The following is a 16,792-nucleotide window of genomic DNA, read 5'->3' on the forward strand; positions in this document are numbered from 1 at the left end:
ACTGAAAATTAGATCACATTGATCAGATTTAATCCATAATTGCCACCCCCCCCCAAATAATGTAAAATAATTTTAAAATGGCCCAAAAGAAACAGCTTCTCATAAAGACAGGTTTCAGAGTAGCCGCTGTGTTAGTCTGTATCCGCAAAAAGAACAGGAGTACTTGTGGCACCTTAGAGACTAACAAATTTATTAGAGCATAAGCTTTCGTGGGCTACAGCCCACTTCATCGGATGCATAGAATTGAACATATAGTAAGAATATATACACACACACACACACACACACACACACACACACACACACACACACACATATATAGAGAAGGTGGAAGTTGCCATACAAACTGTGAGAGGCTAATTAGTTAAAATGAGCTTTTATCAGCTGGAGGAGAAAAACTTTTGTAGTGATAATCAAGATGGCCCATTTAGACAGTTGACAAGAAGGTGTGAGGATACTTAACTTAAGGAAATAGATTCAATATGTGTAATGACCTGTCACTCTCCGTCTCTATTCAAACCCAAGTTAATGGTATCTAGTTTGCACATTAATTCAAGCTCAGCAGTTTCTCACTAGAGTCTGTTTTTGAAGCTTTTCTGTTGCAAAATTGCCACCCTTAAACTTTTTATTGAGTGGCCAGAGAGGCTGAAGTGTTCTCCTACCGGTTTTTGAATGTTATGATTCCTGATGTCAGATTTGTGTCCATTTATTCTTTTGCATAGAGTCGGTCCGGTTTGGCCAATGTACATGGCAGAGGGGCATTGCTGGCACATGATGGCATATATCACATTGGTAGATGTGCAGATGAACAAGCCCCTGATGGTGTGGCTAATGTGATTAGGTCCTATGATGGTGTCCCCTGAATAGATATGTGGACAGAGTTGGCATCGGGCTTTGTTGCAAGGATAGGTTCCTGGGTTAGTGTTTTTGTTGTGTCAAATAGGCATTTAGAGTGGCATCATTGGCTAAGAAACAGAAGTGCACTTCTTCACATCTAAAATCTCCCATGCATATAGATAATACCAAATTAGTATCTACTACATGATACTGATTTCTGATGGAAAACTTGTTTGTATTTATTCTGACACACTGTTCAAATGACTGTTTCCCCTGATTTTAAAACATCCAGAAGCTATTTCTGTGAGGAAAGGTGATATGTAGTGCTATTGAATTGCAGTCCAGTTTTATTACTCTTTCTTTTAGCCCTAAAGTTTTATGTGATGCATGAGAACATCTCCTGCTGAGACATTAAATGGGTCTCAGCTGCTAGTTTGTACTAAAAGCTAGAGGTGCTGAGCTATTAGCATTTACATTCAGTCAGGATTAAACTAAAAATTTAGCCAAAGCAAATCTTCTGAAGTCAGCCTATGATAAAAAAAATTTCATAAAAACCTTTCCTTTGAACACACTTGCTGGACTAGACTTCATAATGTGCAGTCTATCCAAGGAAGAGTACAAGTGTGCTCATGGGGCAGTCACTTGTATATGGTTCCAGGAAGCCAGTAGGAGGACAGAGTTAATTGACACTGTAATTATTCTGGCTGGGATAGAAATTTCTAATTAGTATTAATTATGAAATTCTCAGAGGGCGGACAATGAAGTCTGCCAGGAAAGATTGTATTGTATTATTAAAATTGAAGTCCAGTAGCTATGAAATAAAATAGCACTCCTTATTTTAAGAGGGGTCAGAAACTGTCAGTTCAGTAGCAAATTAGATTTGCTTCTCTTAAATGGTGCAATGCCAACAAACTCTCAGTTCACTGCAGCAAAGGAATGTGTTCAGAATTGCAGATATCAGGCTTGCTCCAGCATTGGCTGTGGAAGTGGGCTGTGCATTTACAAGTCAAACAAGTAGCAAAGATATAAGTTTGTATGGAGTGATATCCACCGATAGGTATAGATTTATTTGGGCATAAGATTTTGTGGGTAAAACACCACTTCTTCAGATGCATGGCCCATGAAAGCTTATGCCCAAATAAATCTGTTAGTCTTTAAGGTGCCACCAGACTCCTTGTTGTTTTTGTGGATACAGACTGACACGGCTACGCCCTGATACTTGACACCGATAGGTATGGTTCTCACATGGGAAGAATGAAAGACTGCATGGTCTAATAGTCATTCCCTAACTGTTGTGATCTAATAGTCTATCTTCTGATAGTTATTACAGACCATCCCATCATTTGTTGTAACTTTTTACTTGGTGCCCTACTGAAGTTTAACTAGCTGGTCAGTTTCCACGATCATCTTGATTTATCTCGTTAGACTGACCGCACACTTGGTAAAGCAACCCCCATCCTTTCATGTATTTATACCTGCTCCTGTAGTTTCACTCCATGCATCTGATCAAGTGGGTTCTAACCCACGAAAGCTTATGCCCAAATAAATTTGTTAGTCTCTAAGGTGCCACAAGGTCTCTCCACCTGTTTTTGTAGACAAAGTATATCTGCTCTTCTGAATCCTATTGGAGCACTCTTGAGCCAAAGTCGGCAAAATACTTAAATATGTATCTGGGGAGACACAGTTAACTTGAATCAGCATAAGCAGCATGGCAGAAGAAGCTCTGTAAGAGGGACTTACATGTTGATGGGGTATTGACTTTTCAGATGAGCTAAGGAACGTCATACTGTGCACGGAAGGCAAGAAGGTACAGAAGTGATTTTTATGAGAAGCTGAAAAACAGTCAGATATGAAAAGGAACTTTGGCAGAATGGAGGGGATGGGGGACAATGTGTAGCTGACACAGAAGGAAAACTAGAAAGGGGCAGAGTTATGTCTCTTTTTCCTTGACCCTCTCATCTTAAATATTGGGGTAGAAAAAGGAGTCTATCATATTTGGAACCACCAAAAAGTAGGTCTCAGGAAGAATTTGCATGAGGAGAGAGTGGGGGGCTGATGCCTGAAATAAGAAGGTTTTTTCCATGCAAAGTGGGCTGGATGGAGAAAGGACTGAAGAAAGTAGTGAGGGAAGCAAACGAATAGGCATTTAGAGTGGCATCATTGGCTAAGAAGGGCTTGAGGGTAGATATGATAAGAAGCATGGTCCAAGGTATAGTTTGAGGTGAAGAGCCTTTAAGACAAGAAGTTAAGCCTGACAAATATTTCAGAAGAAGCCAGTGGAGGGATTTGAAGAAGGGATTGATGTAGTCTGATCAAAATGGCAACAGATTATTTTAACACTTACATCTTGAAGAGACTGGCGGGAAGCAATGTGGATTTCAGGGATGCCAAAAAGGAGGAAGTCTGGCAAGAGTTGACTATGGTGCTGTTGAGTTTTATGAGCTATTGGACAAAAGTAAGGATCAGATTTTTAATATCTTGTTAACCATTTAGATTAATGGGGAGAAGTCAAAGCTGATTCTCAGGCTGCAGGGCTAAGGAACAGTTGTAAGCAGCAATGGACACTGACAGAAGTGGAGAAGACGTGGAAGGGAAAATAAAAAACTCTGTTATGGCCATGTTGAATTTGGGCTGGCAGTCATCCATTCAAGACAATATGTTGGAGAGAGCCTGACATATTGGATTATTATTGGTCATTAATAATTTATCTGCTCACAACATGTTCAGTGCTTTGCAAGTCACAAAATGAAGATGGCCCCATACCTGGAAAGCTTACATGCTAAAGGATGCATACAGGAAAGGCAGGATGGGAAGAGGAGGTGACTAGTTCAACTAGTCCAGAGGGCATTCCAAACCTAGGGAGATGTGTGCAGGGGAAAACACCAAGTAAGGAGAATAGGAGAGGTTGATCTGTGCGTGCTCAGCATAGAAGTAATAGCTGAAACTGTGTGAGTGGGTTTTTCAGTACCCACCAGCATTTCTGACCTGCATCACCTCTTTAATAATTCTCTTCAGGTCACCCTGACCTCCAACACCCTCAGTTCTGCCCTTTTTCTGGTGTCTTTCATTAATATTTTTAAAAAGACATCTAAGACATCATTACTACACTGCTTCGTGAGTGTATACATCCCCAAATTGTGCTAGCGTTTTTTCTGCCATACCACTCAGGTCTCACTTTCTGTCTAGCATCAATTCTTGGTTTGTTTCACCTCATATTACCTCTTCCCAGAATTTACCATCCCACTGAATGCACATCTTTTGGATTATGTTCACCCAAGTTACATTATCAGTGGGTGTTGCATTATCAGTGCAGCACCTGCATTCAAGAATGGAGTCAAATGCCAAAAATAATGTGTGAGAAGAAATGTCTATGTTTTACTAGATCTCGAAGACTGAGATTCCACTCTCTGAGTACAGTTGCTGTACTGAGAATGTGTCTATTGAAAATATATTGTCTGGCTCTTAATCCTTCCACGTTATTGTTAAAGGAGAGGATCACAAACAAAAACATTTTCCTCTAAGGACACAAAATTCTGGGGTGAGTTAGGTCAACTTAGTCACTCTAGCCGAGTGATATGAATCAATCTAATCTACAGAAAAGTAGCATGCTGCTTGAAGCACTGAAATGCATTGTATTAGATGTGCTTTAAGATGTAATAGGAAGAGAATGGTTAGATTGTATGGTATCTCAAATCCCTTGTGTCTGGGCTCTCTTGTGCTAGATATGTCATAGTTTTATATGTTATGCCATGACAGTTAGTGGCATGTATCCTTCTTGGTACACAGTTTAATTTCAGTCATTCCCAGCTATGTTCCTATGATAAAGAAGACCCGTAAGGTGCACACTTTCATACCATGAAACCCGTGGGGACTTCAAACACTCCCAAAGCTGAAAAATTCAGAGCCCAGATCACTGCAGGAGTGAACCTTGGGGCAGAAAATTCTGCAGGGTTTTCCTAGGCTGTTTCTATCCGGAGGGTTTTCCCTCATATGCTCTGCACAGGGGCCCTGGCCTCAGCTCTTACACCCTGACAGCACAGCTCCATTGGAACTGTGCTGTGAGGGTGTGATGCATCCAGGAATACTCAGGGTTGTCAGGCACCTTGCTACCACCTGTCCTCTGCGGAGGAAGCCTTGTCTGTGCCTGCCATGGGTCAGCTCCTCAACTCCTCCGACCATGGACATCACAAGTCATCCCCACAGGCCTTGCAGGCCCCACTTACTTTACAGGTTGGCTACTGGCACACCCCAGCCTTTGAGCCCTCTGAGCATCTTCCTGAAGTGTCCAGCCCCGAGTTCATTGGACACTCTCAGTCTTCACAGATTTGCTACACCTGAAGAAACAGTACACCGCAGCTCTACCTGTTTCACCTCAGAGCACTGTTCCACTTAACACACTGCATAGGTTTATACTGAAATCAAGTATGAGTTTATCAAAAAATAGAGATTCAAATAGTACCAAGTAGAAGTATTGGAAACAAATGGTTACATATAAAATAAAATCATAACTCACGTTTTAGAGTCAAGAGTTAATTAACAAAATGCTCTCTTGTTTAACCAAATATTGCTCACCCAAAATCCTTGAAGCTCTTTCCAGCCAGGTTTGGCTGTGACCCTCTTTTCATGAGACAGCCACACTGTTAGTTTGCCTCCTAGGTGAAGGATTCAGTGTGTTTCCTTACACTCCTAGATGTACCAGAATGATCCCTTATCTTTATGCAGTGTAGTTGTAGCCGTGTTTGTCCTCGGAATTAGCGAGACCAGGTGGTGAGGTAATATCTCTTATTGGATCAACTTCTGTTGGTGAGAGAGACAAGCTTTTGAGGAATATTGTGTGGCTTGAAAATTTGTCTCTCTCACCAACAGAAGTTGGTCCAATAAAAGATATTACTCCCCTCTGCCTATGAAGGGAGAAAGTCCATTCAGAGGGTTCCCACTGAATGGGTAATACTGGGCAGAAGATCTGGCCTCTGGATAGCAAATTTCAACCTGCTCCCAGTACATCCTAGAACTCTATGTAGTGCATATGTCAAGAGAGACAGTTAAACACAAAGCCCTTTATGATATGTGGTTGTGTGGTAGCTGCCTGAGGCAGCTCTGAATCTGACTTGGACAGATGTTCTAGCTGCAATAATATCAGAAGTGAAAGTTTTCCCTGAAGAAAGAATACATGCTGTAGTTGGGGGTGGGAGACTCTGAACATACTGTAATTAATGCAGACACCACAAGTTCTTTGTTGTTGTTGCCTTTGTTAACAATAGGCTAATTATTCATATTTTACAATTCAGATCCTCTTTTTTTCTTTTTCTTTTCACTACCAAGGAAACAGTTCAAACAGTGGGCTGTTTATAAGGGAAGCATTCCTGGGATTTAATTTCAGTGTGAACAGCTGTATGTTTATCTGGTTCTCAACAAAAATAAACCTCATGCAAATTTAAAGATGGCCTAATTGGAAAGGGAATGGAGCCAGTCAAATGAACTTGGAAAACGCATTTATCTTTCTCTTGTGGGACACACAACAATCACATAACCAAAGCTTTTAGTAAGCCTTTGAGCGCTATGTTACAAGATTATACTCTTTGATATTCTATTTAGGAAACATTTAAAAATAAAGACAATGGTAGGAAACCATTAACTTTTATTAAGAATATTTCATACATATATTTTTTGGGCTCAGTTTTTAAAAACATGAATGTAGAGCTTCTGAAAATGTGCAGATTGACAACCCTGGAAACTGAGTGTGGAGGGAATTCACCATGGCACAGAATATACTCTTGCACAGTAGGAGATGGCTCTCACATTCCCGCACTCCCAGTGCAAAAGACCAGGGGACAGAGGTATTCTCGGTCAGGCTGTGGGCAGAGCGGGCTTGTCACGGGCAGGAGGAGGAATGGCTGGGTGGACCTGCACATTGCTAATTGTCTGCTGCTCTAAAGGCTGATAGAGATGCTTTAGGTTAATGGTCCTCAAACTTTTTATCTTGTGGCCCCCTTACCCCTATTCATGCCCCCGCCCCCCCAAAGCTGGGGCAGGGAGTGGGGTTGCGACTCCAGGAGGGGGACGCAGACAGGGGTAAGGGGGCTGAGGCTGGGGCCACAGCTGGGTGCGGGGCCTGGAGTCGGGGCCCTGGGCATGGGGCTGGGACCCCAGGTGTGGGGCCAGTGTAGCACCAAAAGCTGGGCCAGTAGCTGGGGCTGGGGCCAGGAGTGGAGCTCCCTGCCTCCCGTGGGGGCTGGCCCAGGCCCTAGCCGCAATCCCCTGAACATTCCTCCGTACCCCTCTAGGGGTACATGCCCCACAGTTTGAACCCCTCTGCTTTAGGTTTCAGAGTAACAGCTGTGGTAGTCTGTATTCGCAAAAAGAAAAGGAGTACTTGTGGCACCTTAGAGACTAACCAATTTATTTGAGCATAAGCTTTCGTGAGCTACAGCTCACTTCATCGGATGCATACTGTGGAAAGTGTAGAAGATCTTTTTAGCATGTGTGTATAAAAAGATCTTCTACACTTTCCACAGTATGCATCCGATGAAGTGAGCTGTAGCTCACGAAAGCTTATGCTCAAATAAATTGGTTAGTCTCTAAGGTGCCACAAGTACTCCTTTTCTTTCTGCTTTAGGTTGAGCCATGGCCAAACCAGCCCCTGTGGCCCTGACTTCTTCAATCTCTGCATTGCTGCTATGATGACTCTGCGCCTGAAGTCTTGTATTCTTTTGTAAAACAGGGTGTAACATGGGCAGCAGCAGTGCAAACGTCTCCAGTGTAGCCTCCTAATATGCACCCACCACAGTCTGAAAAGATAGGCGAGGAAGTAATGCCGTCTTTGGCTTCTCTATTGAGACTCTCAACAAGAGGGTTCTACTACTGGCATTTGTGATGGAGGTGCCTGTGATGTGGATACCTGTCAGCATGGAACTCGAGTGAGATCACTGTCTCAGAAAGGCCACTCAAAAGATGATAAGCAGCAACAGTGGTGTTGGAAAAGTTTTTATGGTGGGGGTGCTGAAAGCCATTGAACAAAAGTGTAAACCCTGTATATGATGGAAACACTTCAAGCCAGGGGATGCTGCTGCACCCCCAGTACCCCTAGTTCCAGCACCACTGAGTAGTAAAAAATGCTGGCCACTAGGAAGCTGCAATGGCTTTAAAATCAGTGACCATTTGTAAATTGAACAGCCAGTATTCACATTTCATAATCGTACAATGTGCATTTCTGTGAAGACTGAAAATGGGACAAAGCAGAGAGAGGGAGTAGAACCGGTTTTATTTTCTGAGGTGACCAATATGAAATATATGGAGTTGAGCTCCTGAAGTTTATTATATTGTGATCAAAATAAGCTAATTTGTTAAAATGTTTCAGATGCAAACAGCTACTGAATGTTCATGTTTCTTGGTACTTTTACTTTTACTTCACACCTGTTTTACACAGATACCATTTTCTGTACTTTTAGTTTCTGAAGATAGCAACGATTTCCATGTTGGGCTGTGAAATGCCAGTGAGATATATTAGAGAGACAAGCTGGGTGAGGTAATATCTGTTATTGGACCAACTTCTTTTGGCGAGAGAGAAAAGCTTTTGAGCTACCCAGAGTCCTGAGTACACATGTCCTCAGAGTGTCACCTCTAAATACAAGATCAAACAGATAGTTTAGCATATGTAGTTAGCACATATTCTAAGGGGCCATTCAAGGTGAGTGGCCTGTTAACGCCCCTGTAGTCATAGGACAAAAAGGGGAGTTGGTGGGTTACAGGTTGTTGTAATAAGCCATAAACCCAGGGTTTTTATTAAGACCATGATTTTTAGTGTCTAGCAAAGTTAGCAATCTGAGCACCCAGATTTATCTTTTGAAAGTGTTTTGTGTCAGGGTGGATTAGGTCCAGAGGGTCCCTGCTGGAGGCCTCGTGGCCCTGCATCACCCTGCCCCAGAATAGAGCAGGGAGAAGTCCACCAGGCAGCCTAGAGTGGCTGTAGAGGAGCAGCCAATTAGAGGGTCTGTGGGAGTGACCAATAAGGGGCCAAAAGGGCTAGATAAAAGGCAAACAGCAGAGTAGAACCTTCAGTTGCTGTATGGAGCTTGGCAAGAGAGGATTGGATGCCTGGCTGGCTAGATGAGCCGCGGGGCTGTGGACAGCTTACTGCAGAGAGCTCACCAGACAGAACTGAGCATAGGGAAGGCTGGATAGAATAGCAGCAGGACCATGAAAAGGTTAGTGGAGGCAGGCTGCCTGTGGGAGTGAGATCAGAACCTGGCCAGACTAGGCAAGGGTACTGAGATGGGCCTTGCTGGTCTGGTGGTAGACTGAGCCCATGGGGAGGGCTGCTGAAAAGGATACTAGCTGAGGGTACCAAGATAGGCCCCAGCTTGGTGACTGAAGAAGCCTAAGAACTATGGCCCCATACTAGGGCTGGGATAAGAACTTGGGACTGTATACCCTGGAAGGAGGGGGGGACAGCGTATGTGGCTTGGCTGGAGGGCTGAGTTGCTGGAGACCTGCTGAAAGAACCATCAACTGGGGGGCACTTGCAAGAGGTGGGTGCCACCCCTAGATAAGAACTAAAACCAAAAACATGTTCACAACCAACCAACCAAAGGGGGCTGCCCCAAGACTGTGATTGCAGGCATATTGGTGAGAGAAAGGGGGCACTCATGAGAGGTGGGGTGCTGACCCAATTAGTGTTGTTCAGTGTCTTCTTTGAGGATGAGGACTGACAGGTCAAGATATAGAGTAATCGTTTGGTGAAATGTGTTCACCCACAGGTAATAGTTTTTGTATTTTATCATTTTCCTGTGAGTTCATTTGAGAGTGTAGTGATTGCCTGGTTTCACCCACGTTGTTGTTGTTGTTGGGGAGTTTAGTGCACTGGATGAGGTACACTACATGTTGTGATAGGCCTGTGTAGGATCTATGGATCTTGAAAGGTGTGTTGTTGGGGGATGTTGATTACTGGAGATATGTCTGCAGGTTTTGCATCTGTTCTAGCAGGGTCTAGTGTCACTTTTGAGTACAATAATAGTGAGATACATTATCCAATAGGTTATTAGCCTTGTTTTATTTGCTGTTAACATATATTAACTGTCTTCTGCTTTGCAGACTGGGAAAAAGACAATATTCTTTGCAATGGTGCTCTCCAAACTGTTGGTGTTTCATGTAGTTACATATGCTGCTTGCCCATAAAACTTGGCCCAGGGAAGGGGGAGGCAGTTGTACATTCCCCATGCTGTAATAACGTACTGTTCACTTTATTACAAAAGGGGACAGAGGAGGTCTGAGATCTGTTCTCAGAGAATTTTTAAACTGGATGTGACAGCAATACCTTGGTACTACAGGATAGATAGGACTAGGTGATAAACCCCTTTATTATCATAGTTCGGTGTGAGCAAACTTGTTTTGGCCTGAGAGCCGCATTAGGTTTCTGAAATTATATGGAGAGCTGGTTAGGGGAGGCTGTGCCTCCCCAAACAGCCAGGCATGGCCTGGCCCCATCCACCCCCCTGCTCTGGACCCCAACCCCTGACTGCCCCTCCCGCCCCCAGGACCCATGCCCCCATTCAATCCCCTTGTTCCCCGCCCTCTGATCGCCCCGGCCCCTGACCACTCCCAAGCCCTCTATCCAACCCTGCCCCCTTACCACCCTGCCTGGAGCACTGGTAGCTGGCCACATGGCTGCACCAGGACAGGCGGCTGTGCAGCACAGAGCACTGGCTTAGGCCGGGCTCCGCAGGTGCGTTACCCCAGGAGCTCACAGCCCCGCCACCCAGAGCATTACTCTGGGGCACAGTGAGCTGAGGCTGCGGGGGAGGGACCGGGGGCTAGTCTCCTGGGCCAGGAGCTCAGGGGCAGGATGGTCCCGTGGGCCATAATTTGCCCATCTGTCATAGTACTGCATATTTCATTTTTGTTCTTTATAAGGCGTGATCCTGCATAGCTCAGGTGTAGAAGCTTCTGCTTGTAAGCAATAGATGAGGCTCAGACATCTGAACTGCAATTAATTACTGCTGCTACATGGCTAGTAGTTTGCTCTGGGTAAAGTTTAGACTGAGGCCTAAGAGGGAAGCAAGTAACGAAATTCCTCATTTGCAGGCCAATGATCATCCTTACGTATGTGTCACCTCAGACATGCATCCTGCTCCTTTTTCACTCTGCACTGTAGAGCAAAAGATCTTAGTCCTCCATAACAAGCAAAATGTAAGTTTATGTGCTATACACCTCTATCCCGATATAACGCGGTCTGCGGAAGCCAAAAAAATCTTACCGCCTTATAGGTGAAACCGCATTATATGGAACTTGCTTTGGCCTCGAGCATTTCCGTTTCTTAATAGTCACTTTCCAACCCCCCCCACGCCTTGTCCCCAACTACCCCCTCCGGAGACACCCCCCACCCCTAACCACCCCCTCCAGAGGACCCCCCGTTCTTAATCACCCCAGGACCCCACCCCCTACCCAACCTCCCTGACCCCTATCCACACCCCTGCCCCCTGACAGGCCCCCCGGGACTCCCACACCCTATCCAATGCCCCTACTGCCCCTCCCCCAGAACCATCCAACCCTCCCTGTCCCCTGACCGCCCCCTGAGACCCTCTGCCCCTTATTCAACCCCTCGGCTCCGACCCGGCACCCTTAACACGCCGCTCAGAGCAGCGTGTCTGAGCCTGACACTGATCCGCTGGAGCACACAGCCCCGCTCCCCAGAGCACTGCTTTACCACGTTATATCTGAATTCGTGTTATATTGAGTCACTATATATTGGGGTAGAGGTGTACTTAACCTTATTTGTGCCTATGGGTTGCTTGTATTCATAGCTGTGCTGCAATGCAGTAGCTGTGCTGCAAAAGGACTTGCAGGGCCAAAGTATTTCCCCAATTTAGAGGTTGCCAATATCAGGTGGGGGAAGCCCTCCTTTGCTTTCAAAAGATGAGAAAGCTAATAAGTTGGGTCATGAGGGTCCTGAAAGAAAATCCAAGCACATAGTTTACATAAAAAGAATCCAAATTTGTAGTAGTGCCACCCTTGGAAAGACAGTAATTATGCATCTATAAATCCAATGAGCTGATATGTCAGTCACTGGAAAGCAGTTAGTATGAGACCCTGCTGGAGACATCCGATGGGCACTGATGCTACTGCTACATAAAGAAAAGGAGGACTTGTGGCACCTTAGAGACTAACAAATTTATCGGATGAAGTAAGCTGTAGCTCACGGAAGCTTATGCTCAAATAAATTTGTTACTCTCTAAGGTGCCACGAGTACTCCTGTTCTTTTTGTAGATGCAGACTAACACGGCTGCTACTCTGAATACTGCTACATAGTGACCTGCAAGAAGGAAAGACCTTGTGATAATTGTAAACTGAACTGGATGAAAAGAAGTGCAAATGTTAATTTGAATGCAATTTATATTTATTTATATGTGGGCTTGGAATTTTGCTGACTTTATTAATGGAAGGAGCAAAAGCCTCAAGGCCACATGATCAGCTGGTGTTAACTTATATCTCCATTGAGGCTTGAGGAGCTATGCTGATTTGCACTAGTTGCGAATCTGGTCTGTCCATTATGAGGTATTCATACAGATGTAAGCCGGTGTGCCAAATTTCAGCATCTGTGATAAAAGTACCATTTCTTAAGATGAATGCTTCAGCCATATTCTCAACTACTGAAAACTGGTATAGCTCCATTGACTTCAATGGAATTATGCTTGTTTATACAGCTGAGGCTCTAGCCCATCAGTTTGAATCACCTCCAGCATTTCTCTGAATTTTCATTGTGTTCTAGGGCAAGGCCCTTATTTACAGTTCCAGGTTGTAATCCAGCAGAGGGAATGGAATCATACAGTGGTTTCTTTATACTTCGGTTATTTCTTCTAGTCCTCTCCTGTCAAATATCCTATCTATGGATACACCTAAAAAGTGCAAAATCTTAACCTCTTTACTCTTACAAGAAATAAGAACCTGTAATTCCTTGGCAGTAGATTACATCAGTTTTAAAGGCTGGCAGGAAATTTTGTCAGTGTTGCTTTCTGTCTTCTACAGTTTATTGCAGGATTCAGTTAATAATTAAAACAAATATAATACACTTAATAGAAAATCTCCAATTCACTAGATACTCTTTCAGAGTGTCACCTCAGCTGTAGATGGAATACACTGATCTGGATGATGCCTCGAAATACATGTGTACCTGCTAGGTTGGGTAGCTTGGTTGTCAGTTTCATATATATTAAGTTTTAAAGGTCTATCAGACCACTTTATTATGAATTTTAGAATACCACATCTTGGATTTTGTGTCTTTTATATGAAGACATACCAGGTATTTCATACTGAAATCTCCCTTATGTCTATGGATTACTTCACATGGAAAAAAAGTGCATTAGGCACCATTAGAAAATATCCACAACCCCTATTGTAGCATGGTATTTAACTTTCCCACAGTATTTCCGTTTCCTTAGAATAGGAAATAGTGCAACTAAAGCTGTAAATTTAACAACTCCAGGTAATAAATATCTATTTAATTGTATCCACTATAAGATGCCCTGTCTGAGAATAGGGTGACCATAGGGACAGGCCCGATCTTTGAGGCATTTTCTTCTATAGGGACCTATTATCCCCTACCTCCTGTCCTGATTTTTCACATTTGCTGTCTGGTCACCCTATCTGCGAATCCATACTATATGTGAAACAGGCAATGCCTGTCCCTATGGTCTCTGTCACTTGCATGACATTTTCTAGACCCTTCATCTAGGTAGTTTAATATTCTAGTGTTCATTTCCTTATGTTGCTGTTCAGATTTTCTTTTCAACCTTAATATTGCACTACCTAAAGTTAAGTTTATATTATAACAAAATTTGCCATGTTATCAAAGAAGAAAATATATTCTAAAGTGTACCAACTATCCTGATCAGTGTTTGCTGAATAGAGAAGCCCTGAAAGCTAGTAACAGGAATACTTCACTAATAATTGAACTTATCATTTTTCCACCCAGAATGTTAACAGTTGTCCTAAAATAATAGGGATGATCCTTCATAAAGGAGACAATTCACAGTGGATCCCTCTTCCACTACCTGTGATGCTGAAAGTCCCAGTGTCTTCTAGACTTATGTGGTCACTCAAACACTGTTTTGTGTGGGGTTTTTTTGTTTTTTTTACAAACCAGCTCAAACCTCCATCAGTTTCTTCTTCTTCTTCTTCTTTATTTTTGGTCAGCTCCTGGAGTGAAATCCTAATGCCAGTGACCAAAGGGGCACTGGGTTTCATCACTGGAATGTGGTTTATTTGAAGTGGTGATTGCTGTCTGTTATGACAGATGTACTGTAATGACAATAGAGCAGGGCCTCAGCCACAATGTGCTGGAAATGGCCCACCTTGATTATCACTTCAAAAGGTTCTCTCCCCCCACCCCACTCTCCTGCTGGTAATAGCTCATCTCAAGTGATCACTCTCCTCCTTACAATGTATATTTTTTCATGGTCTGTGTGTAGATAAAATCTCCTCACTGTACTTTCCACTTTATGCATCGATGAAGTGAGCTGTAGCTCACGAAAGCTTATGCTCAAATAAATTGGTTAGTCTCTAAGGTGCCACAAGTACTCCTTTTTTTTTTTTTTTTTTTTTTTGCGAATACAGACTAACACAGCTGCTACTCTGAAACCTGTCATTACAACAGTGTAAATCCGGAGTAAATCCACTGACCTACTTGGTATTACTCTGGCTCTCCATTTGTGTAACTGAGATCACAATTTGGACTGTAATGTCTACTCTTCTAGGCAGTAATAGCTGCTCTTGACCGTCAGAAGGTACCTTTGTCACATTGGCTTTTTTTGAGGTGTAGTGCTGTGGTTAACAAAATGATAGTTCAGCTGTATCAGACTTTTCCTGTCCTGGAGCTGTGCAGAGAATTTCACATAAGCAGAACCAGTAAATTTGGATTTACACCAGTTTTGTGAAAAAGACAAAATTGAAATTTAGCAAAAGCACTTTTTGCTATTAAGCACTCTAAATTGATATTCCACAGCTTTGATTTCAGCTTCCAAGCAATTAGCATAACTTGGCCCATGGGGGAGCTGTGGTCTGTGATAGAGATGTTGCTATAAATGAAGTTTTGCCTTGTGTAACTTCTGTAGAAACTTCTGTTTTCTTATTATAAAAGTTCAAGCAGATGAACATTGGACAAAAGCTCTTTCTCCAGATGCTGTCCAATGTTAGGCTATGAGAAACTAGTGGTGGTGGCATTCTCTTGCTTATTTAATTTCTCTTTCCAGCTATCCTATGCAGAGTCCACAATACACAGTACATAATTCCCCTCATTCCCACATTCTTAGATAATTAAATATGGTTTGCTAAAACCAAGGTGCTCATCATTTTGTACATTGAATCTGGCAACACAACTTGTGTGAAGTCAGTGCTCGTGACAGGTAACAAGTAAATTAATATTTGCTGCCTCTGCAATAGATTGATGGCATTTGAAGCTTAAACATCTGTAAACACATGACACTTTCCACTGCTACCCTGTGCTGCTGCCATGACACATACCAGATTGACAACCTTGGCAAATCACAATTTACACATACATAACCAGAACAGCACAGGTGGCAGCACTGCTGAGGCTTCCCAAGGCTGCCCTGCCAGTGATTGCCTGGCAAGAGGACAATTAAATCTCCATGGCCCACTAGATCCACAGCTCTCTGCTCATACTGTCAGTTAGCATAAATTTAAGGTGGTGGTTTCTGTGATGCACACTTAAAAAAATGACGACAGGTTTCAGAGTAGCAGCCGTGTTAGTCTGTATTCGCAAAAAGAGTACTTGTGGCACCTCAGAGACTAGGTGCCACAAGTACTCCTTTTCGTTTTACTTAAAAAAACAAACAAAAAAAAACAAACAAACTTTTTTTCAGTTACTCTTGACTAGTGCTGAATTCAAACCTGTGAACAAATCACCTGGATATGAAACGTTCTGTATCCCGTTATCAGTCATCTGAGCCGTCTGGTCTCCTGCTTCCCTGAAATACATTTCAAATAAATACATAAATGCAACAAAATCAGTGCAAAAACATCTGGATGAAAATCAGTTGGTTAGGATGAACAGCCAGGATATTTAAGGTAAAAGTGAGGTGAACATACTACCCAAAGACTATTACACTATTTCCCTCACCCCATTGATAGGGTAGTATTAGCATTGTCTTGCAGCAGCACTTTGGAGACCTTGGCTAAGCAGGTGCAGACACATAGGCTAGAATTTCACCCTAATGCCTGGGTGTTTGGAAAGTAACAAGTATAAATCTCCCAGGATGAATAACCTTGTTTTTCTTCCAGCTTGAAAGTGACACAAGCTGACGAGCCAAAGTATATAGATAGAAATGAAAATCCCACATAATTTAAATGGAATTTTCTTTGTTTTTGTCATGTTTAAAAATAACCTAAACCTTTGTACAATGCTATAAAATGCCATTCTGGTCACTTGGGTAACTAGGCAATAGTCAGAAAAGCAAGGCTTTCTAATTTACCCAAGAGATTAGAACTGCTTCTTTCAGATGGTCTAACTTCTTAGGTAAATACAGAATTAGGGAGGATTTTTGCAACTGCTTCAGAAAAAAATTATTATTCAGCTGCAAGATCATAATTGCCCTGCTGGAGCTGTTACAGACTGTTGTACAATTATCTAATGAAGATTCAAACTATGAACACTAAAAAGATTTTTGGAAAATAAAACACTGTGGGTACAGGAAAGACTTACACTGTAGTATTTCAAATGATTTTTTTAAAAAATACAATTACTAAAATTAAAAGCCTATAGCACTTTAAGGGCCAGATTTTCAGAAGTGTTCAGCACCCAATCTCAGGCCAAAATTTGGCCACTTAGGTGCTTAAATGGAAACTGTCATGCATTGAGCTCTTTTGAAAAATCTGGCCATATGCCTTCAAAATCTTGTACAAACACTAGGTAACTAGTCCCCTGGGTATGTAAATAGGGCTA

The sequence above is a fragment of the Natator depressus genome, chromosome 4, assembly GCF_965152275.1.
Source record: "Natator depressus isolate rNatDep1 chromosome 4, rNatDep2.hap1, whole genome shotgun sequence".
Taxonomy (NCBI): domain Eukaryota; kingdom Metazoa; phylum Chordata; order Testudines; family Cheloniidae; genus Natator; species Natator depressus.